Raw genomic sequence first — 24077 nt, 5'->3', positions numbered from 1 at the left:
AAACGTCTGAATACCTTTAAAATGTTTTAAAAGGTAAAATGACATTGTGATGCATGCGAGAACGAGACAAAATATCAACTCCAATAATGCAAAACAAAGCCAAAGCCTTCAACTAGAATCTTGAGCTAAACTCGATTTGATGTTCAAAATTCAGCTACTGATGCTTTTCTACTTTCCTTCATTCTCCAACTTTTACTATCTGTATTTTGAATGTGCTACCTACCACAAACTCCACAGTAGAATGACTTCCTTATTGTCCTATTACTTCAACTGTTTAGGATGGGGAAGGAATAGTCATACAACATAAAAACAAGTGGCTGCAGAAGGGCAGAGAAAAGATCCCTCAAGTCTGTTGTCCTGTCTTCATTTGTGGGTTGTAAGAGGTACTAAGGGAGGAAGCTAAGAAACTAAGATTCACAATGAGTTATACACACCCAAAGGAAAAATAACCAAACTGTAGAATATTTTGGCCAAAAGTTTCAGTTATGTTTCAGAATTGAATATGTGTACAGCAGAGAAAGGCCCGCAAGAACTGTTTATCTCACACCCATGGGATGTGGTGTCCATCCACATCAGGGACTCTGCAAGAGCCTGTTGCTAATTTTGTGGAAAGCCATCTGTTGCACATACACAGTGTGAGGTTCTCAGACACTAACTTTGCAACATCTGAGACAAATTTTTTTCAAGTGAGTCAAAGCCACTTTTCCTCTACTGAGGAGCAAGCTCATGGCAAGACAGGCGTTCTAAGAGAATCTATTTCTGAGTTATCTGAGTACATACATAGCCCCTGAAGATTTTTTAAAAGAATGGAAAAAACTTCTTAAAAGAAATAAAAAGAGGAATTCTATGCTTTGGATCAATGAAAACTGGACAAACAGAATTTCACAAAATGTAGCAAAAAGGAAAAAATAAAACAAGACCTTCTGTTTGAAGAAAAAGTAGTACAATTCAGATAAAAGTACTTTAGAAACTGTTAGTGTGCTACCAAACTAATGCATTTAAAAGGAAAGTTCTTACTCAAACTCCAGTAGCAGAAATTACTGTAGGATTTCAACTTTTTCCTAAAAAGGCTGGGTTTTGGCATAAGAAACTTAGCCTGTACTTTCATTAAACTCATCACCAATGAAAATCCTCCACTGACCAAGGCTCTGGGCTTGCATAAGGTGTAAAGGAGTTCAGATCCAAGGGCCGCCTTTATATCACAACACTTTCTGCATGTTTTTTCTCAACTTGGTAACTGAAGCTGCACCATCAAATAGCAATAAATGGCCAGTCACTTGCTACCCATGCTTAGACATAGCATATTTTTAGTGATAAAGATAGCTGAAACAATACACTGATTAAGAAAACATTATTCAGTTGCAGTGTATCACTGTAAGCCTTTATTTCTTTTTCATGCAATACTCAGAGTACCTTGAAAATAAAACAAAATTATAGAAAGAAATCCTTATTCCACATAAGCAACAAAACTCTCAACCAGAATCCCTCTAACTCCCTCTCTGGTGCATAATTCTTTCCCCAGTCACTTTTGTCAAGACACATCCTCAAAAGTTATTTGGAATTATTTTGAAGAGGGCATAACAGCAGCAAGTCTGTCATAACAAGGGCAACACCTGTGCTTCCCCAGCTATCTGGAATCCCAAATCCAATGTACATATTTTTGTGGTTTAAGAGTGAGGACCATGGATTTCAGTTGTGACTTGACAATGAAACACGACAGGATATGATTATTTGAATATTGAATCAGATTTCTGGGGAAGCTGCCTGTCTGAAATAATTGCATTTTTATTAAATTTGACACTACATGTAGAGATAAAAATAGTCAGTGACTACATTTTCTTTATTATGGTAAAAAAAGCCTGCTTTAATGTAAAGCTTCCAGACTGGCTAAAGGTCCAGACTGTCTTAACAAAGCACGATCTATAGTGTTTTGCTCCTTGGATAAGCTTGCTGGAATGAATGCATGTGGGCAAAGAGATACCACTCAGCATAGGTTGTAGTAGCACAGCCTGTCAAAGAACTATTCAGCAAACTAAGGTGTTATTTGGAGTGAATAGAAGAAGCATAGTTGAGTCTTAGAGTAGCATGGAAATGGTAGAGTAACCTGGCCCACGAGCCAGGCTACGGATGAGGCACATTGGTGGGGTTTGTGTCACATATTCTATGGTATTTATTCATGAGGGCAGATAGTTATGCACCAATTCTCAGTATTACATTCATTGAAGGAATTACAGTTCACTGCCCTTACCAGAAATAAGATACACGGTCAGCCTGTATATATCACAAAATGCAAGATACTTCAGTTTCTACAGTCTCAATAACAAAGTTCTAGTAATCCATGCCAGACAGCTCTCGGCTGGAGAGGCAGTTCAGGTGGTTGTTTATTTCCAGCATTATTGCTAGCAGATAGTTTCCAGGCATTATTAAATTCCTACTCCCTAACAACCAATTCCCTATTATTAACATGCATTGACAGCCCACTCACTACCTGTAAATGTACAATGTATTTGGCACCAATCAAGCTTCATTTGCTGCCTGAGAGTATGGATTTAGTTTGATGGACACTATCAAAAACAAACCACAGAACTGCTTGGGGCCAGCTAATGCAGATAAGCCAGTGCAAACTGAAATTTCATCTAACAGCTGGAGAAGTCAACTGGATGTCATCATGCAGTGCTGCACAGTATAAAAGGACAGAAGCAATTGACTGCATTTCTAGCAAATTACAGTGTATTTTCCAAGCTCACAAAGATTTTCCACTCCATTATTAAACAAACAAAAAACATGACTGTGAAAATTGAGGAACTTGTCTGTATTATTTGTATGAATATTACAAATACATCTGTAAAGTTGATTATTGATGCATTGATAGTTAATGTAATGGAGCATTAAACTGAGAGGTCTTTCCAGGTACCCAGGAATACATATGTCAGTTTGCTTATCTAACCACCAGATGTCAAAGTAGACTCCTTTGACAGTCTGCCTCACACCCCACTGGGACCATTCTGCTCCAGTGTGGGGCTGGGAGAGCTGTCCTAGTTTGCAATGCAAGGGACCTTCCTGAGCCACTCTGGGAACTGAGGTTTTGAACACTTAAAAGGTGCAGTTATGAGAACTAGAGAGGCAGAAATAATGTTTGCATAGTTGCAATGTTTGCAAGTTTATCTTAAGTTAGTCATCAGGGAGCTAGGTCTAATCCAGAGTTGAGTTGAGCCTACCTAAATTCTGAGGAAAACACAAAACTTATAAACTCTGTATTGCATTAACCATTTTCCCTCAGCTTGCTGGAGTCTATATAGTATCCTGTTTCAGAGAATGAGCCCTCTCTTATTCAGTTCCCATATTATTTGTTATCCACGAAGGGATTCTATATCAGGGAGCAAAACTGGCTAGTGATGGTGAGGGAGCAAAACTAATTAACAGGAGACAATCTGATCAGGAAGCATGATCCAAAAACTCAGGGAACTGTCAAGTTCCTTGGCCAAGAGAAGCACAGGTAATAAAACTCGCACTTAAAAAAGGTTGGGTTTGTGGGGTTTTTTTTGGAAAGGAGGTACTGAGAGAAAAAAGTTAATGTTGGTACTGGGATTACTATGATAACAGCAAAGGGAGTGATTGCAAATGGAGCTCTTAAAGCCTCTTGAGAAAAATCCATTATTCTTTATTTTTAATTTTGTTTGTAGAATACAGAAAAAAAGTGTCCTAACTTTTCAGCTGTGGAAAAAGCCCACAACGTTTTACTCAAATTTCCAGTAATGTGAACAATCAGTAAGTGACCGATTTTAATGAGACCTCCAAGAGTCATTAGAAAGCTAATGGTTTCTCAGATGATATCACTTTGTCAGTTGATTACTTTGCTTCATGTTGGGAGTTCATGTCATTACTGCCTTGCAGTGATCATCATCAGCACCTCTCATATCAAAAGCAATGGCAAGTAGTGAAAAGCCTGACTTACCCTTCCTGCTTGCCCTGCGCTTTGCCCTCAGCTCCTTCCCAGGCAGCCAGCAGAGCTGTGCTCACCTTGGCTCTGTAGCCTCCATCTCAGGGCCAGCAGCAGCCAGCGAGCTGCCTCACACTTGTCCCAACTTACTGCTTAACCGAAGCAGTTAAGTGCCTTGGGTGGCTGCTGTGGCTGGCTCATAGAGACCTCATTTCACAGAGCACTTGAGCCCCAAGAGGAGAATAAACACTTATACTAGTAAAGTTGAATTTATTTCCAGTAATATATTTCCATGTACTGATCACCATCTCCTGGGGTGTCCAACCCATACAACAGAGCATTGGTATGTACCCAGTATGAGAATTACTTATTCAGAGTATGTATGACCAATTTTTCTCGCTGCAATTCCATTCCTCATAAAAAATAAGAAAAAAAGAGAGACAGAAAAAATGTTGGAAATCACACTGATGCCATTTCCAAAGGAGGATCCCTGGACATGTGCAGTCCTTAGGCAATAGCATTTGTTGTTCAAAAGGTGCAGATGGACCTTTGCTAAAGGAAAAACAAGATGGGTTTGAACATGATTATAGTCCAGGTACTGTTAATCCCTCTGGAAATAACTGCATTGTCTTGAAGGCTTTCCAGGTTAAACGTTTTCACATTTATGATGGCAAAGGCAGAGTATCATCAAGATATCTGTTTGCAGATCTTGGCTAATAGCTAAAAACTGAATCAGCTCTATTATTGCCTTTATTGCTGACATCTGTTTCTCCCTAAAGATGTGTAAATAACTGCGGCCAACACAGCTGACAGAAAGGAGAGAGATACAAACCAAAAATGAAAAGTGCCTCTGGGATATTTTCAGGCCCACTGATAATAAATTTCAAAGACTGCTGCTTTCTTATGGCATGTACTTAGACCTTAGGCTAAGAATACAGTACTGTAGTATAGATGCCTCTTTTCCTAAGATACAACCTTTGTATTTATACTACAATGGGGTTGTATTGCTAGTGTTTCCCATACTAAGGAAGTAAAGAATACATGTTTATCCATAAAAGCTATAATGATGTCATATCAAAGGTAAGAATTTGAAGAAATTTAAAAACAGGACACCTGGTGAACAGAATTATCCTTCCAATCACTTGTGCTGAGAAGGTAAGGAGAGCTAATTTACAGCCCTGAATTAAGGGCTGTACTACTACTGATTTGAAACAGTCCCAGTGAAGCCTCCTCTGAATATCATTTATTGTGTACATTTGGAATATCCCATCTGGCTTTTTTTACAGAGAAGAACTTACACGTAGTAAAGAACACATTCTTCACTCAGACCCACCTTCACGCATTACAAGTGGAGAAGTGACAGTGAAAAGGAGAGCTCAGTCAAGGTTATTGTTTATTGTATTCATTACAGTCATGCTCAGGGACATGATAAGTCTAGGGCCCTCTTATGCAAAAATCACTGTGAAACACAGCGTAAGAGCTGGTGTAAGTGCTGAAAAGCTTGCAGCCAAATAGACAACACAAGAGCCACTGCAGAAAGCAAGCACACAAAAGGACTGAGAACACAGCAGTCATGGTAAACATTTTCTCAGTGTCATAGGAACAGTTTTATTATTTTCTTAATTTCATGTTTGATTTGGGGTGGGTGAAGGCACAAACTTCCAGTGGGAAAGTGGAAAACCAAAGGGACAAGACAATAAGGAGAGAAAGGAGAAAGCCAGCAGGAGCAGAATGAGCAGCAGAAGAGAAGACACTGAGCTGCACAGGATCCTGCACTTGACCTATGGACTGGGGATAGAAACAGGCATGAAGACACTTGTCAAAATATTTACAAAAATTGTAGAAGAACAAATGTCATATTCAAGATATTGCTGTTTGTAGCAATATCATTCACTGATTAAAATGATGAACACCAATTCTACGCCAAAACTAGATACTGACAAATCACATGGGTGAATTGCTCTCTCTTTTGCCATGTATATAATTTTCCTGTTCACTAATACACCCCAAAGGTGTGAATAAAAAAAAAAAAAGAGTAGCTTTAGTTTAGCAATTTCGTTCCCAAAGCTGAGTGGTTTGGAGTTTTCCTGCAGTTTCATCCTATGCTGTAGCATAGAGCACAAACAGGTAATTCTTCTAAAAGGAAACCATCAGGACTTACAGGTGAGCTACAAAATCACTCTTGCCAACAAAATGCTTTCTAAGAGTCTATGGTTATCATTGATCTAGGCACTTTGGAAAAAATATTACTGAAAAGCCATTAGACAACATTAAATGTCCTCATTAAACACTGTCAAGCTGATATCATTAAGTTACGAAGATTGATCAAATATGTTTGACAGAACTGTAGGAGCAGCAGAAATCCTCCCAGTCATTGCATGCTAAAGATGGAGCTGCTATAAGGAGGTGATTTTCTCAGGCTCCAAACTGTAGTGGGGATATTATATTATGACTGTTTAAATTATTTCAGAGCTGTCTTTGAACTGTGCACAGGAATAATTCTGGGACAATCAGCAATAAAATGGTGAGCCTATAATTGCTTAGGTCTTGGGGGAAACAAGAATCGGTTTTGCGCACAAATTTCTGGTAACTTTCCAATTCTTAGAGACAAATTACAATAGCTTAGCAGCAAACAAACAAGTACTGTTTGCTTGTTTATGCCAAAAAGAAAAAGAGTAGAAAGAAAGATATATGTACAGAAAATAATCTTCACTGCCATCCCCAAAATAAAAACATAAGCAGTTTCTGTTGAAGATACAGCCCTGCAGTTTTAACAAGGAGTGCATTTAAATACTTTCTTCCCTGGCTCACACTAGACCACTGCCAAGGCCTGATATCTCTGGCTGCTCACATCTGCTCTGGGCTCCTCTGTGAGCAGAACAGCTGCCTATGCTCTCAGAAGCAGCACTAGGACCAGTGCTACTGTCACCCCCATCTTACTGCAGCACTACCTGGAGAGCTAACTGAAAACTAGTCTGCTTTCCAAAAATAGCTTAATGTAAAGGAAGTTGCATTCATTTTTGTGCTTAGCTTTTTTACATACTTTCAATTTTTCAAGTTTGAAGTTCCAGTTATTCTTTCTCTCTCACTTATGTATATTTGACCTTGATTAAAGTCAAAATGTCTGAGGGAGAGGCTGGAAGCTGGAAGGGGGACAAAACGTGATTTCAAATTTGGGAATTTCCTAATAAACCATCCTTTGACAAATTGTAGAAATTGATCACCTTGCTAAATATATTTTTGTTTTCCCAAAAAGCCTTTTTAGTCGTGGAAAAAGAAAATAAGTGAGAGAAGAGAAATTTCGGTTTCCTCCACTCCCCTCAGCACAGTAATGAAGACAATCAAAGTGAAAGTCAGTGTCCTGCATCATCTGGTGCAAGGCAGTTTCTTTTTTTCAACCATTAATCCTAGTGTCAGTGTCCCTGGAGGTTTCATCATTCTTCACTTTATCCAGAAATATTTACCTTAGCTTTCAAACTGTTTGAATTTAGGAAGAAAAGAGTTCATAATTTTGTGTCTAATTTCAGCTGAAAATAATTCCAAAAAGCTTTGGTGATACATACTTAAATTTTTACTTGTACAGTGCAGCGAAACCTCTTAAATTGCTGCTCAAGGGACTGACAGAAATTGGTTGCTCAGTGGAGGTGGTCTGTCAATAGGAGTGAAGCAGATCTGTGAGACACTTTGGGGAATACCAAGAGGGGAGCCTAGTAGTGTGAAGCAGTTCGTTATGGTGGTCTCATACAAGTTTCAGTATTTGTGTGATATAAAAAATTCCTTTATCCATAAGTAGGCAGCAAGAATGAACTAGTTTTGCTAGAAGTTACCAGATAAGACTTCAGGGTGTTAATTACACAGTTATTTCTAAATGACGTGGAAATTCTGCATAAGAATATCTTTTAGCTCAAGTTAATTAAACAAAATGGTCACCACTTTCCCCATCAGGCCAAAATATGGTTACTGTATCCCCAAATCCACAGAAGATGGGCAATCCTGACTAAGTTTTAATTTTGCTTAGATTTTTTTTTTCTGCCACTCAAACATGCAGTTCAAATTAAAAAGAAATTCAGCTCAACCAGGTTTGCTTTCTCTTGCCTATCCTGCAGCCTGAAGCTGGCTGTGGCTGCTCAGATACCTCTCTACCTGGTTACAAGACTGGTCACACAGTAGTGACAGAGTGTGAGGAGTGGAAGTTAAAGGATTTTTCCCAAAACAAAACAGAAAAATAACCAAAGATAACATTGTTTGATAAAAATGTCACTAGGGAAGAGAAAAGCTGCAGATAAACTTCAGCATTAACATCAGAAAGGGCACTTGCCCACAGAAAGACCCCGCATATGAAGCGGTGTGCCTGGGCAAGGCGCAGGCGACCATCGCCCAGCTGCACAGAGGCGAAGGCATGCCCCTCGCAGTACCCCTGGCCGCTGTCGGGCCGCCGGGCCCTCTGACCAGACAGCTACTTGCTTTTCTGCAAGCTGCTTTTCTGCAACAACTCAGGCAACGATTAGCCCTGCGGGCAACAGCCAGAGTTTAGGCCGCAAAGCACGGAGAAGCAGGGAGGGCTTATTAAAGCGGTAGGTAGTGGAAAGGGCCTTGCTGACACGGTGCTTGGCTTGCACGTGAAAGCTCTGGGCTGCTTCGCTATGTGAGACTGGGCACCAGCCTTGCTGAGAGCACGCATCTCCAGAGGAGGAAGCAGCAGACACTGTGAGAAGAACAGCCCGAATGTCAGCGGTTGCGAGTACTTCTGCTTTTGCCAAGAGAGCCAGCAGCACCCGTGCCAGCACGGAGACCGCATTTGAGAGCATCTCTGGGCAGCCCACAGCACCACACTCTTTCCTCGCCCCAGCCTGCCCCCGCTGTTCTGCCTGCCCGTCCTCCTGCTCTGCCTTCCTGCGGCACGTAAACCAGTCCCTGAAGTAGTGTATGGGGTTAATCTGGATGAGAAAATTTCATTTAAGATGGGCTAGTTAAGTGGGTTGCGCTGTACACATCATCCCCGTGCTGTGTGGGCTTGGGAGTCTGGCTCCGCATTGAGCTCATCTTGCTCAGTGAGCATACACGCTCACTTCTGCCTTTTGTTACTCGCAATGAATGTTAATCACTAACGCCTTGTTTTCAAGTAATGGTCTGCTGCATGAATCACCCAGGAGGTGGTTGTAATTCAAAACACACCACTGAAAACCAGCACAACTTAGCCTCAGTCGTTTCCCTTTAATCTATTTCTTTCAGGTTATAATATGCCTAATTTCACTTCCCCAAAGTTGCAGAGATAAGAGCAGCATCCCCCCCGCAGCCGCAGCCGGTAACTATGGTGACCAACGCCAGCGCGATGAACACACCTTCTGTTCCAACAGGAGCCCAGAAGCACTGGAGTTAAGAAACGATGTAAATACAAATAGGGCTGAAAAGAAAACCAAAGCATTGACAAAACTTTGTCTGGGTTTTAAATACCACACTGTGGAATACATTATTCATTAATGCCTGTGTATGTATATCTCTCATAGTCTTGCAACCCTTCACCATTTAAAAAGGCCAGACAAAACCAGCAAAGTACATTTCTTTGTATTTAGATGGAAAGAACAGAACAGATTTATTGCTGCCCCTGCCACACATACACACACGCAGGCACATGCAAACACACTTTGGTGTAGCTAGCAGCTGATTCCTCCCTTACAGAGTATTATGATAAGAAGTTCTAGATCCGGTCGTGTCTGGCGTGTGGCACAAATGCGATAATAAGCAGATGCAGGCCTGGAGGACTTAATAAATCTGCTCCAAAGTCATGTGCGCAGTGTCCTGATCTGCAGTAGGCATGTTCTGCTGGGGAAGGAAACGCAAGATTTGCATAATGGACAAAATGCCGCCCAGCCTTATCCCCTAACTATGCTTTCAGCTGCTCCTGTCTGCTAAGTACTTGCGAGCTTCCCTTCCCAGCGAAAGCAATGACTTAGAGCAGAAGCATGACGGTTCAGGACTTAGCGTGTCACTGAGATTGCTTTATATCACACAGAGGAGGTGTTGCCTGTGCATATACACATCCGTGCTGTGTCTGTGTGCGCAGCATGCAGAGGCTTGCACTTTCTCATAACACTAAAACCAAGTGTGACTTGGAGGTGACTTCTTTTTTATCTGGGAGAGGGATGTGTGTTGGGATGTTGTCTCGATCTGAGTCCTGTCTCGGGTGCTCCCGATTGACTCTAAAGGTTAAACTGAAAGGGAGCAATTTACCAAAAGCCTGCATAATAAAGGACTTTGCCAGAATTAGAAGCCAAGTTTTTTTTTCTCCAGTTAAGCAATGAGCTATCATACATAATTCAAAAGCTTTTTCAGAATATTTCACACATTAATTAGTAGTAGTACTATGAATATTCTCTCATTGTATCACTGATAGTTCTTTGCTGCTTTCTAACTGTACAAGAAGAACTTTTTTAATCTCTGGAATTTACACAATACATTACATTGTGTCTGCCTTTTCCTTCTTCCACTTTTTAAAAAATGTGTTTCTGTTTATCCTAAGTGTGTCTGAAAGAAATTTGCTAGGTAGCTGGCAGCTGGTTTGCTGTACCATGGTGTTTCACTGGTCGTATTCTAGCCAGAAACAGGGAGAGGGGACAGAAGGGGAAATAATCAGGCTGATTAGTGTGATGTTTTAAAGAACAATGTGCTGGTTTATTCCCAATGAAAGGGTGGAATGGAAGAGCTATGGGTTTGAAGAGTTAAATGGAAAAGAGGAGAGTTAAACAGACGAGAGATGTTAATTTACTTTAAAGTCTCTGCTCACAATCAGCAGGTTTCCGGGTGCTCGCGTATCCAAACTAATCAAATGCTAGTTTCTATGTGACACTCTCTCCTCCCCACTTGACACCCCTCTAGGCTGCTTTCAGCCTGCTGAAAGTATTTGGACAAACAGTCTGGAGAACCTGAGCCAGGCATGTATTTTTGCTGGTGAGGAGGTAGAACAAACCCTAGAGCACATTTCATGTTCCTTTTCATGTACTATCTCAAGGTCTCCTCTCTCCAACCCCCACAATGCAGTCCCTTCCGAGTAAACACACAAACAAAACAAAAAGCCCTCCTTTCCACTCTGAGAAAGAAGGAAAGCCACAGAAACTTTGCCTGACCAGCCCCAGTACTTCTGAATACTCAACTCTGCCAACATCTGTTTCCCCTGTCTGTAGTTAAAATGCAAATGCCGTCTTCTTTTCTCTCCCTTCTCCTTTCCCTAGACTACCGCGAGACCTGCTACCTGTTTTTAGGCAAAGTAAAAGATCTTTTCCTTGTTGTCTCTCTCCAAAAACCACAGAGAACAAAGCACTTGTTATTTTTAGGTCCCACAGTTCCACTCCTGCTTGACTCAGCGTGGGAGACTCTCTGTCCTGGAAAGATGAGAATTCTCATATGTAGATTGAAAAATACTTATTGCACTGCTGGTTTAACCACTTATTTTCAGAGTGCTGTGTTCAAAACCTGCTAATGGAAGTAGACAAAAGCTATTAGAAATTTCTGCTTGTCCAAGCACCCAAAGCTGTATATCCAAGACTTCTCTCTCTGCAGCACCAAACTCATCTTTTCTTATCCTTGTAACCCCATTATTTCCAGCCTGACAGTTTTCCTTCTCTGTACCCTGGAGCCTTCTCCCATTCCCCAAGACACACTACTTAAGTTCCTTCAGGAACTTTTTCCCTGTCTGTCATCTCTAAAAGATTCAACTTCAGGACTAAGCAGCTCTCTGTCTTTCTCACTCCCCCAATATGCTCTGTGAGGGTATTTTCCACATCCAGGTCATCTAATGTCACTTCCTAGCGAAGGTGGGCAATCCAGCAACAAATGAAAGGTAACTTGAAAAACACAAAGCCCCTGGAAAACATAGCTCCTTAAAAGAGGGCTGAGGAACACAGAAAACAAGTGAGATGCAGAGTGAAAGCCTGGAAGGTGGAGAGGAACTGCAGACTTTAACATCTTTGAGAAGAGGAGACTGAATAACACTTTGGTGGACCTAAATGTATGCCACACTGGATTTGAGCACTAAGGACCTCTTAGGACTGCTTAGGGGAAAGCGATGGTCACGAAACCACACAAGCTGTCAGTGTGTATCTCTTTTCTCCCTGCCAATATCTTGGAAAACAAGGGAGACATCTCAAAGATAAAACAAGCAAACAACCAAAACTACTCGCAGAGTTGAAGAGAGAGACCCAAATTAGCAGTTGCTGGAAGATATTTTTGGAATAGGCCCTAAACCAAGAAATCAGAGAAGTATTTTATATGCATTATGCTTGTGCCTAGGGGTGCTGAGGTCAAGGGGATCACTTGTGGGCTGGAGGGTATGAGCACATACAATTGCGTGGTTGGATCAGAACCATCATCTCTGCAATGTGGTGCCTCTTCCAAAAGAGCACCGAGCACATTAATTCTCTGTGTGGTTATTCTATAGTTGGAACCAATTATATTACATATGGGATCATATATATGACTTGAGGTTTTTCAAGGAGTTTGCACTTCAGATCACAGACACATGAAAATACATTTTTCAGTTCAATTAATTAAGATCTATATTTTCACAAATCTTCACCTTTTTCCAGATATTGCACAATATGCTTTCACATGCCTCCACCCCAGAAAGTGTTATATTTTTAAAAAGAATCTGACTTCTTTATAGCCCAGTATTTTTTATCACTATTACATATAACTATTAGCTATAAAGCAATTTATAAACTTCATTAAAAGATACATAAAAGACCAAAAAGATATTTTTCTCTAACACTGCTTTTCCCTCCTAAGAGCAGAAACCATCATTGGTAGCAAGTTGATTATTTAAGCAAGAAACCCTCAGCACTCTCCCACAATAGCTAGTAAATCACTCAGTGATCTCTGGTTAATACATGGATACTTTAACAAGCTACTTAATTTTGCAGAGGCATCCTTTATTATCTATATTCTGTTGGACTACAAGCATAATGAAATTACTCTCTTACGGTATATTTCAGCATTAGCATTTTCAAAGGCCAATAAAATTGAGACATATAAAAAAGGAACTTTTTCTTAATTACTCTTTTAGATATCAAAACATGTTTAGTTTGAGTTGTGAGCATATGCTAGAGGCAAACTATGGCCTATTCAGATTGGTTTCCATGTTCCAAAAGTAATAAGCCTTATTCTTTTGATACTAACACAGATGTAAGGAGGAACCACATGAAAGTAATGAAGTTACACAAGTATGGCATGAGAGTAGAACCCAGTTACGTTTTTAAAGAGGTTTTCTCTGCAGTCATAATTTGAAGGGGAAATAGAAAAAACAACAGCAGCAAAAAAATATTAGCAATCTCAATTCCTGCATGACATTTCTGTCACATTTGAAACTCAGATTGATTTTACCAAGAAATGAACACCAGCATTTGGGGATTCTACCTAGCAGCTTTGTCAGGGTGGCTAAGGAAGAGGATTGGAACATCCTCACTTGACTTGATGTCTTGTCACAGCAATTTGAACTGATGGCAGTTTTGAAATCTGAAGAAAACTTTGTACCTTAACACTACCTGGAAAGTCAAGATGCAGTCAGAACAGCTTCATCCAACACTCACAACTGCTCAGATTAAATTAGTTCCCATCCATTACCTTCTATCCTCTAGGTCTAATATTATGTTCAAAAAATAAAGTCAGTGATGAGGTGGGGTATTTCTCAAAGAAATCTGATGTCCCAGAACAACTCTCAAATGGCACCATCAAGACAGTGTTAGTGATCTAGCACAGATATGCAGAATGCTGGTGCATCCATTAACCTCATGGTCTGCATGCTTGTAGAGCTCAGGATCTTTCTCATCCCTTTCATTTCTTTCCCCCCTTCTCTTTTTTTTTCTGTGTGTCTCCAGGTACTGAGGATAAACATATGCTCAGAAAAAAAGAAACAAAGAACAAAAAGCCCCAGGCAAGACCCTGAAGTCTTTGCCTTTGAGAAAGGAGTGAAAAATCTACTTAAGGATCACTGTTTCCTAAAGACTCAATTCTGTCCCTAAATTTTATATAGCACATTATTCCAAAGCATGAGGCTATGGAGAAAAACTTAGCCCAAAGAATAAGCTAACCTGACAGAGTTCACAATTTGACAATTCATCCTCCGTGACAGGCCTGAGAATCTCCTTTCCTTTTTAAGGGGAGGATGGAGGAGCAGAGAAGGAAGCAGTCTATAGTTAAATGCACCAGGTTAGCCACGTTTTCTGTATCCAACAGAAAATATGTTATGATTAAATTCATTTTTTGAATCCCCATTGCACAAAGAAGACTACACAGAAAGAGAAGGAAATACTTTTTCCTAAGAGCTGAAACAGCCATTACAATTAAGAACTTCCCTGAAGGTAAGGAACTGCCTCACCCAGTAATGACAGGGTAATTTCTAACAGTAGAGGGAGGATGTACCTGATGGGAGTTGGGCATGGCTTTCTTGGCATGGCATGTAGCCATGTCCAGAGGAGTGTAGACATATGATGCACAGTCACCCCTTTCAGACTGGGGCTGCATTGACCCCCAGTGCTGAGAGACCAGCATTGACTCCTTTTTTTCTCTATTAATTTCAATTGTTCTGGTTCTGTTCTGTCCCACAGCCTGTTCATTGCAGTCCCTTGGAGTTTTTTTCCTCTATGGCACCAATTCATTGCCCTGTATCTCCTGCCTGTTGGGATTGGAAGAGAGTCATCTAGCTCTCCACAGTACACACCTGAGTGATGTGACACACAGAGTTCTAGAAGGCTACATGTTTTGACACCTGTGCTGTTTGCAGCCATGGCTTCCCATCACAGATGTTCACAGCTCCATTTTCATGAAGCAGTTGCAGCTTCTGGGACCTTAAATAACACGAGGTATTTTTGTCTTATCTGTCGCTCTGTATGTCTACAAGTACCCACTGACTCTGACATCCACTTCTAGAAGCCCAGACAACCCTATTTTCAGTTTTCTGTTGAACAAGTTGTCAGCAGATGACAACCCATACTCCACTGATATCATTCTGTAATTTAACAATGTTAAATATGGGTCAGAGTCTGATTCCCATCACCTTTTTAGTAGGCACTTTATTATTTTGTTTTCCATCAACCAGTTAGACTGGGGATAATGGGGATATGCTGTGCCATAATTCATTGCAACAGCTTAAGTATATGCTCATGAAATGGCAGCTTGTTGTCAGACATAATTATGTCAGGCTTATCATGGCTAGCAAAAGCAGATTTAGTACAAAAAATCATCTGCTGAACTCTACAATCTTCTAATACAACTATTCTAAGAGACATAGTAAAATACTAGTCGATGATAAATAAGCTGCTGGGGTTTGCTCCCCCACATGTCTATATGAATAAATATGTATTATTCTGTCCAGTAGACCAGGGTTTTTCTCCTGTGAAAGCAGCAATAGTAGGCCTCTGACTTGGCAATTTCATCTTTTTTTACTGGGATATATGACAAACCGTAGTGTCTTCCTAAAGGTGACTCTTCAGGGGAGGCCAGTACAAAATTTATATGGTCCCTCTGAGAATTCCCAGTCGTTAATTGACTTTCCTGCCCACTTTATAGAGACACTTGCTTGTAACACCTTCAGAACAACCATGCTTGTGCCAGTGTAGAGGTTCCTCTGGAACAGGTAAAAGGGGCTATAAATGCTCCTAAGGCCCAGCTTCTCATAGTTACTATAGATTTAATCTGCCAGTTGACCACTGGTACTAAAAAACAGGGTTGCTTTCCTCATCTTTTATGGATGAACCATTATGGTAACTCAATAATGCAGTAACCAAAATGGTCAAAAGAGTGCAGGAGAGAATACTAGCTATGGTGCTTAGCTATTTGTAGGATTCATGGCAGAGAGCAAATCTCACTATTCTCACCTCAAACTGAGGTTTGGATTGACTGTAATGACAAAAAGCATCTGCTATGTATGCAGTATCCTTTCTCTGGCTTTTGATGGATGATTCTGATCAAGGCAAAAAATATCCAGGTGACCCTATGAAAATCCTTGAAGTATTCTGGAAGAATCCTGGAAGCCAATTCATCTTACAGGTTCAAGCTGGGAAGCCCCAATACCTGCTTCTTAGTGAGACAGAAAGGAAAAGCAAGCATCTGCTGGTGTGAATTCTTATCTGGGACAATGACAAGGGGCAGCCTCAGGCTCTACACTGCAGCAATTGAAGTAACTGGAGAAAAGATTGCTCTCCCAGAAAGACAAGAACTCGGGACTAGTGAGGGAGGTCATACTGTGTCTACCCACTGTTTCATTCCCACCTGGCTTCAGAAGACTGTGTAGGATTCGAGACTGGTGGGAATGCCAGACAGGAGGAAAAGCAGCAAAAGGAGAACTACTGGACCTTCAGAAAACCCCATGCAGACCGCAGTTGACTTTCACTTGCTGGTAAATAAACATGTATCATGTTCTCTAAGAAGTCTGGCAAACATACAATCACACCCCCATGCCTGCTCAGGTACCCCCAGAAACCCAGTAAAGCACAGATCAGGTGTCAGTTCATCATGAACCATAGCTTCACTTCATTCCGTATTTCTTGCATGTATCTCCTCTGCTTTTCCTCTGATTTCTTCTTTCGTAGTGCATCTCCTAGTACGTTAGCTTATTTCTTCTACCCCTCACCTCCATAACGTGGAAATAATCTGCCATTTGCTGTCACCAGTTTTCTCCCTCCCCTTGTCAACCCTGTGATCTACTGTTTCCTCTGCTGTAGCTATCTTCTCCCTTCCAGCTGTGAACTGCTCTGTGCAGCAGCCCTGTGACCATCTTGTGTTCAGATGGCAGCACCGCTCCAAATAGGAGCAATTTCCTGTCCATTTTGGTTGGTCCTTAAACACAACTACAGCAACATTAATAATTATTTACCCATGATATATAAATAACAAATGCTTACTGCCCATCTTAGATTCTCAATACTGCATTTTGTAGCTAGATATACCTACATTTACAGAAGGCTGTGAAAAATCTTTAGTCTTAAAACATAAAGAACAGTGAAATATGACAATTTGGGATGCTCACAGCAGCAAGTGGGAATACGTGCATTTGCCCACTGTGCCAGAGCTGTTTGAACCTGCTGGGTCTCACATGCCAATGACAGAAGCAGATACCATTGCAGAGGCTGCCATGCTGATGTTGTGCCTATAATCTGCTCTCATTTCCTGTCTTATTTCCTTTGAATTAAAAGTTGAGTAGTGTGTGAGGTGCCATCCTTCAGGACTCTTTCTGCAGTCTCCAAGGATTCCTCCTCAGCTGAGTACTTCAGAGGCTGTAAATACAGCTGTTAATTTCTCTGATAAATAAAATAAGGACACAGTAAGAGAGAAGGAATTTGCACCACTGTGTCAGTTCCATTACTTAGGAAAATCTTCCTTTTACTCTTCAGAGCAGAGAATAGAGATTTGCATCCTAAACCCTGCACATTTAATTTGTAGCCTCCCTTCCTGTGCTGCGACTCAGGCCTGGAACTACCAAGCCACTAACATACAACAAATTTGGAAATAACAGTGCTGCTTCTTTTATTTCTCTCTTTCTGACTGCTACTTTGAAGAAGTATGTTATGAATTTTCCCTGTATTATCACTATCACTAATCTTGTTTGAGATCCTGTATTAAATGGTTCACACACAAAAATAAAGAGCTGTAGATGCATTTTTGTCCTTACCTCAGCCCTATGTCTACAAGAACACTCTCTGATATTTTATTTTCCTTCAGCTTATTTTGTAACTTCAACGTCCTTTCTCTCCATTAATACTCTTTGCTTTTAAAACAACAGAAGCATTTTTTCTTCTGATTGTATCCATTTGAAAAACATAAATTTATATTTTCAGATGGAGTTGATGTGAACCTCTCTTTTTTGACACCACCTTCATTACATGTACCTTTTTGCTGAAAACCTGTTTATTTGTATGCCAAAAGAAATGATACTGGCACCACAGCTGCAAGAATTTTTTTACTGTAGCAATTGCAGAGTTCTTCAAGACAACAGTTCTACAATCTTTAAAAATAGCATTGTAAGTCTGTCTCCGTGATTATTATTCTGCTCTGAATAGTGAAGAAAACTGGTGAGAAATGTTTTCTCCTTCCCAACAAGATATTGGAGGAGAAAAGGAAAATAAGTAAATCTCTTTTTTGACAATACTTAAAAAATACTTGTTTTACTGTTTCAGTTATTATAAAATTTTACCTCTTTGAGCATAACATAACCTAGGAGACATCATAAACCCAGAGCAGCAAATTAAAGTCTACCAGGGTTCCTTTAACATACTACCACACAAATCAAGTAACTGGCAGCACAATCATTTTCCTACCATCCTTGGAAGGGTTTTGTAGAATGGAATATATTTAAGTTTTAGATCTTAAACATAATTTGCACTAATGACTGGATCACCCAGGGTGAGTTACTGAATGCTGCAAATTAACAAACAGGAGAAGATACCCAATTATTTTTAAAGGGCTAACGGATTCTAAAATGTACTGTTTATGTACTTTAAAGATGATGTGTTGTTTTAATTATTCATAATCACAATGTAATAGCAAAGTATAGCTGGGCATATCTGTACAGTTAATGAGACTAAAATCATCCCCCTGTAACCATGCGTGTGCTGGTGATCTTAGCGCAGTGAAGTATGGGACAGGGAGGGTCATATGGCAGCAAGTGAGCACAACTCAGAAAAAAGGAGGGTTCCATTTCACAACAAGGATAGTGAAAAGGGACTTGAAGCTGCTGCCTAGGAAGTGCCTGCACTGGAGACAAAGAAATTGCAGCAGTTTCCAGAGCTGTCATTCAAGCTCCTTTTGCTATTGCTAAGACTGGTTTAGGACCAGACAGCCTCACAGTAAAAGTGTTAATACTCTACAATACACTCCCAAAGGACTCAACATCTCCAAGATGCCAGCTCACCTTCTCAGCTCCTAGAGCTGCTGGTACCATAGCATGCTGGAAAGATTTCATCAGAGGGAGGCAATGTCCTCTTCTGGAGTAGGTAATGTCCTACTCCTGTCGTAAGTAAGCTGCATCTTCAGGTAGCTATGGGGAGCAGTGACACACACCCTTTTCCTCCCAACACATCATAACTGAGAGATAATGGCTCTGTGCACCTGATAAAGAAGGGAACAACTCTGTAACCATTAAAGTGTGATTTTCTGCTAGATATGACTCCAATACAGAATAACATCAGCACTTTGCTGCCATTGACCGCCAGAGTCATCACAGGAGCACCACTACAATCATTATTTACTTAAACATGGAATGGCAGAGCTGGATAGAAATGACAAAGATGCACATATGAGTTGACATGAATGAATCTGTGAAGTCATATTTATTAAAAATTAATGCTTAGGGAAGACAAATACAACACTATCCTAAAGTCTCCTTACTCAAACTGCACACCCTACTGCTGAGCTTCCCACCTCTGCAGCAACAGTTCAGACTCCTTTGAACGTTTGCTGGTGCTGGTGTGCTTGAGCTCCTTTAATGCAACGGTAGCTTTCAACTTGGCTATTGCTAGCTCTCCTCATTTTCAATAAAGTCAAACACCAACACCTTTAATACATTTCCAGCTGTGTTGTAGTGTGTTCCTAAAATTACTCCAGTTTCCCAAATTACTCCTGTTAAGGCAAAAATTGTCATTTTTTTCTCCTTTGGCAAGCACTGCATCTTATTGTGAAAATAACTGGTTTTACTAGCAAGGAAAAAAGCCTGATATTATTGGGCCCAGTCATCATTAGCAGCTCTGGGTCTATTTCAGATCAGACACGGCTATCGGCAGCAGCTGGGAAGCAACAATTGTCTCCTTATAGAAGTGAGCCCCGAGCTGAAACCTCTCCATGAAGACACATGCTGGCTTCACATTCTCAGCCATGCAGGAAAATATTACTTAAGGTTTCCTAACAATTTATCTAATGCTATATAAAAGCCCTGTCTTTGGCACAAACAAGGAATTCATGTTTGCCTGCATGTTTTAGAAATCATGTTGATCTGACTGGAAGGGATGCAACCTAATCAGCCTGAGAGTTGGTCTGCATATTTGCATTTTTTATTAACCTATTTTTTGCTGGGCAAGTCTCTTGGCTGTGACTTTAAATCACAAACAGAGGTTATTGAAGATTTTCCCACAGTTCAGTTGTGGATATCTGGAAAATGGATCCTAGCTGATCTAGATACTGTTTTGATGAAAAAAACCTATGTTTTTTTCATGTTATTCCTCTGGTGTGCAGACATTTACTAAATTATTTGTTCCCATATTTTTTTCAAATAAGATCTATAATTTTCCCAATTCTTTTTTATCCTGGCTTCCTAAAGAGACAATGCTTGTGCAAATCAGCTGGCAGACACCCAGCCCCCAAGCCTGGAGAACAATTTAAATCACATTTGAAAGAAAAGCAGAACTCGCAAACATGCCACGGGTTTTGTGAAAAATGGTGTTTGGTGGGAGGAGAGGGACCAAGGCAGGGAGAACTCAGCTGCTACCCATGTCCTGCTCAGTAGTAACCAGTCAGCCAAACTAAATCACCAGGCTAGCTAGAGCATGTGCTTGCTCTCTTCAGTACATAAAGGGGCAAGAAGGAGGTAGAAGTACCATAGTAAGGGAAAGGAGTCAAGCAGAAGACACACATCCTCTATGAATTTCCAGAGAGGTCTCCCAGATCATTACACCCAGATTTCCTTTGATAAGGTCTTTCCTCACAGTCTGATGAAAATCCTCATGCCCTGCCACATCAAACCTACACTTCTCCATCTCAGTCCTTCCCTGCTCTGGGCTGGCTGCTGTTTCTGCACTGAGATCTATTCTGTGAGGATGCCAGCCCCCTTCTCAGCTTTTACATTCTAGTAACTAGTTTTGGGCCTTAGCTTTTCCAGTTTCATTTCAGCATGTCCATGCCAATCATACTTAACCCTGTGTCTTATTTATACTTGATTCATTTTTACAGCATTTGTTTATGATTTTGCTTGGTTGTTCCAGTCCTGATGACAAAACTCCTGATGGAGCCATACTACCTCCTACTACTATTCTGTTTCTCCTTCCCTTGCATCAGAGTAGTTACTCTTTTTCTTCCAATCTAATCCCTCATGGTAACTGCTGGGATTTTTTGGTTTGGTTTGGTTTGACTTTATGTACACTTCAAGCCCAAAAAAGACATTGGAAAACCCAACTTACTAAGCTTTTTTTTTTTTTTGTGAGGACCTTTACATTTATTCTGCTGTTCTCATTCCTTCCTTTCTCACTAAGTCATTTTGTAATCACTGTCACCCAAATTATTTCCCACCATTGAAACTAATCAGACAGTTACTTCCTACTGATGAGAGTGAAGCCTAAATGAGTTACTGGTCTGGAATCCCTTCTCCTGACATGAAGATTTGTCTCTGACACAATACAAGAATGTGGTAAGCTATCAGTATCCTGTCATATTCTATTTCCAAATGCTACCCAGTTAATTAAGCTCATTACCTCGGGTTAATTAACCCCAGAATCCCATTAGCTTCATAGTCTGCCTCTGGGAGGCTTCTATCAGCTGCTCAGAAAGCCCCAGCCTCATCTACTCCAAGGCAGTATCACCTCAGAAGTATCACTTAGCAAAAGTGTTGCGTTAAACTCTGGCATATTATTCTGGCATGTCAGAAACTTTGCATCAGAGCCACTTCTACAAGTTTGTTGTGAGCCTACTTAGGAAGGTCATAGGAGAAATGTAAAAGTTTTATTTAGGAGTAGGATGTAACTGCCTTGCAACTGGGTGGGGGGGTGGGGGGAGGGTGACAGAGGAAAAAAATAAGGAAGAGGAAACAAACAAGAGAGCAAGGTAGCTTACTCTGTCCAATGATCTATTTATGCTGAGGGGTGTTAGAGTGTATCTCTTCTTTACATCCACTTGCTTCCCGAACACTTCTCCCCATTTTCATTTCTGTGATTGTAACTCCTGCATTTCTGAAGACAAGGCCAGCCTGAAGAATTTCAAAGCTTAGCAAGTATACAAAGCAGGGATAACCAAAATGTGCGGTAGATTCTTTCTTGTAGCAATTAAAACAGTGATGTGTCATATCAAGATCCCATTTCTACAATCCTGTTCTTTAATGAGTACAAAATTGGGGGGTTTTTTTTATATAAAGTCAACTTTGTTCTTTTCCATTCTATGATATGGGCAATAATTTAATAACCTGATTGCATATGACAAACTTTTTGAAAATAATTGTAGGCAGCCTAAAATTTCATTGAAAATGTTATTTTAAAGTGAGCTTAGTAGTATTTTTAAAAAGTCCTGTAGAGAATGCCAAGTAGAATTTATATGTGTAACTTGTCTGAAGAATCTTATCCAGAAAGGCAAACAGGGTATTAAAACACTGCAATGCTGATACTTGAGACTGAGCAGAAGCTCAGGGGGATTTAGAACAAAGTGCTCTGGAAATATTTCCACAAACCATGTCCCAACCCCTCCCAATTTATGATACTGAGATTTTTTTAATTATTTGTTTAAACCTGAAATGCTAAAAAGTTAAATATTTCCATATTTCTTACCAATTTTTAGTAGTTTCTTTTAAGTCAAAATGTAATCCTTCTTTCAAAGTTTGAAAGACAGTCTGAAATGTTGGCATTTTTTGCAGGAAATCTAATTGCCCTCACAACACTGATCCTCCCCTCCTGCTTCTACCCATTTTCTCTCACTCTTTACAGTGTATATTCTTTGGGGCAAGGACCTGACTGATCATTATTTTCTATCTGTGTAAGGCAGTACACAAACCTTCCAAACCTTCTAAAGCCCCAATGAAAACAGCATCTTTTTGGCATGGATTTTGTGCAGTGACACTAATGTGAGCTTTGATTTGACTTCACCTGACACTGGGGCAGCTTCTACATGAGGCCAGACCTCAGTAACAGTAGCTTAATGCTAGACATACAATCCTGTGCTGTTTCACTATAATTAATGAGCACCATCTCAGAGACAATGTAACAACAGAGGATAAACTAAATCTATTATGGATCTGTTATGCTATTAGAGAATTATGCCCATTAGCACATTCATACAGAAATTTCTTCATCCATAACAAAGTTACAGTTTATTGATGGGAGAAAAAATTATTACATGCAATAGATTAAGGCAGAAAGTGAAGAATATCATCCATCATGAGGGTTCTAAGTTTACATCCTATAACCTCTCTAAAAGACTACAAAAATGGACTTCTATCTTGCAAATATTATGACACATTTAACAATAATCATATTAGAATTATTTCTCAGTATACGTAAAAGATGTTACTGTCATAGCAGAGGACTTTTCCTTCATTCAGAAGTCTTAGCTCAGTTACACAAGGGTAAAGCTAAGCTTTTGCACTGGACACTGGCTACTTCATTGCGTCATGAAGAACAACAAAATTATGATATACTTGAATAATTTCCATTTTAGTGCAATCAGAATTTAGCCGTGACCAGCTGATAACCCTTTTTGACAGAATTTATCCCTGTGTATGCATCATGTTCATGATTAGCCTGTGCTGTTAGTCCTAGAGCATATTCTAAGAAGATACAAGGAAAAATCAAATGATAGCAGATCTAAGGAAGTTTTGAAAATATCCAGATGTGAGATTAGATCAATTTTCCCCCAAAAAATAATTCAGATCATTGGATGAATGGCAAAAAGTGAATTATTCTCTATTATACTGAGGAATGAATTGCTGATTCTACCAAATAACTTCACCTAATTCTCATGAAAACACCTTGTGTTGTATGTAACCTCCTGCCTATAAATTCTTCGATATGGTGTTAGGAAAATTATGTGGTGAGAGTTTTGCAGTAAAATAAAAACCTACTCTTATAAATATTCCATCAGACTTTCTGCTGCTTTTGCAGATGGTGATAGTTTTTTCCCTGAAGACTGACAAGCCCAAAATTGAACCACTTTTGATAGTTGCCCCCATAATCAAAGACTAAGACACATTCAGAAATGCAAGATATGTAGTTTTTTGTTCAACAATAGTTTCTTCCCATTTTTGATTCTGGTTCTTCTGTCACAGAAGAGTACATGTGTATATCGTTACAGGATAGACAGAAGATTTTCACATACAGAGCCCAAAGAGAACAAATTAGCATTTTTTCCCTAATCTTATGGGTAGAATAAGTTTAATGTTGTGATTTTATCCTAGTGTTAT

Source organism: Ciconia boyciana, chromosome 8, assembly GCF_034638445.1.
Source record: "Ciconia boyciana chromosome 8, ASM3463844v1, whole genome shotgun sequence".
In the NCBI taxonomy this organism is placed as follows: domain Eukaryota; kingdom Metazoa; phylum Chordata; class Aves; order Ciconiiformes; family Ciconiidae; genus Ciconia; species Ciconia boyciana.
The sequence above is the reverse complement of the archived record's forward strand: the minus strand, read 5'-3'. Positions refer to the sequence as shown.